Source organism: Myotis davidii, unplaced genomic scaffold (genome assembly GCF_000327345.1).
Source record: "Myotis davidii unplaced genomic scaffold, ASM32734v1 scaffold296, whole genome shotgun sequence".
NCBI lineage: Eukaryota > Metazoa > Chordata > Mammalia > Chiroptera > Vespertilionidae > Myotis > Myotis davidii.
In genome coordinates this window covers 2,115,468-2,116,761 of record NW_006288889.1, presented here as the reverse complement: position 1 = coordinate 2,116,761, position 1,294 = coordinate 2,115,468, and the positions used below count along the sequence as shown (strand labels likewise).

Sequence of the window (1,294 nt, the reverse complement as noted above, 5' to 3'; positions counted from 1 at the left end):
GAAGTGGGGGAGGGGGGTGTCTCCTGGTGAGGCAAGTGCGTCTGCAGGTCTGCAGCACCTGCCTCGGGCCAGGGCCACCCTCCTGCTTCCCGCCCTGAGGCCCTCCTCCTCCAGCTCACTCTGAACAGATGGGGAAACTAAGGCACAGGGAGCGTAAAAGTAAATTGTGTCATTAATTTCATGATAATTGGGGGGTAAAAGTATTTTTAAAGAATCGTGCCCAGTTTTATTATCTCATGAGCATGAAGCAAGGTAAGCTTAACCCTCCTGGCTGCTCATTACTGGCAAGCCGCTGGCCTGGGTGGGTGACGCCTGCAACGACGCTCCTGCACTGATGTACAGCCTCTTTCAGACAGTCCCTCAAACAGACAGGACATCATACTGCTCATCAGAGGCAAAACCTCTGGCCTCAGGGCTCACATTCTCCCAAGACAACCCGTGAGCTGGCTTCAGCCAGCGGGCGTGCAGGTCAGAAAAGCTGTACTCACTTTAAAAAGAAGACAGGCCCGGCAGAGAGCCCCATACCCCATCGAAGAGGGAAGTCATTCCGGTGTAAGCCCCAGGGCAGGGCCTCCGCGGTGGGACCTGTCCCCACAGCTCCTTCCCTCTGACGGAACCCCAAGCGCTGGCCAGGCAGCTTCTCTCGCAGGAGGTGTCAGACGCCCCTGCGCCGGGCCTGCCGGGCAGAGAGAGCTGCCGGCCCAGAGCCATGGTCGCCTGCACACAGCGAGGCAGGTCCCCGAGGAGCACCTGGGCCCAGCGAGGCGGGAAGCCACCCGGACACCTCAGCAGGCAGCACCGTGTCCCGCCGCCCAGCGCTCCAGCCCGCTCACTCTCCAACTTACCTGCAGCTGCGTTTTCCACCTGCGGCTTCTCCTCCCGGGAAGGCTGCCAGGCCTGGCTTTCGCCTGGGTGAGGCTCCGCGTCGGGTCAGGGTATATATCCTTGTCCTCCGGATTTCCTAATCGCCTGTGTCACTCTGCCCGTGGCGGTGGCGTGGACACACCTTTTCCCTCCTGGCAGGGAGCCGCTCGTGCTGATGCGCCCCACTCAGATGGGGAAGTGGCCCAGGCAAGTGCGTGAGCTTCCCTATTTTCTGTGACTCGCTAAGCTGCGTCCCTCCAGCCACGAGGCAGGTGGCGTTCCATGGCTGCACTTCCCCGACAGGCCCTGCTAGAGGGAGAGGATGTTCCGGCCCCAGTGGGATGGTAGGGTTCCCCTGGGGCCCTCCGGGGCTGAAGGAAGGTGATCCCGGCGCCCTGTTTACAGGGTTTTCATTGTTAACTGAAGGAAG

At 61.0% G+C, this 1,294-nt stretch overlaps 1 protein-coding gene across 1 annotated transcript in view; it reads right to left on the bottom strand.

Annotated features, from left to right (window-relative positions):
• The window catches only part of IL1R2 (interleukin 1 receptor, type II), a 36,669-nt gene extending 35,601 nt beyond the window's left edge, over positions 1 to 1,068 (bottom strand). Inside the window, exon 1 of the mRNA XM_015562238.1 lies at positions 846 to 1,068. The gene's annotated coding sequence lies outside the window, so the exon portion shown is untranslated. The remainder of the gene's footprint in view (positions 1 to 845) is intronic.
• Between the last annotated feature and the right edge of the window lie 226 nt (positions 1,069 to 1,294).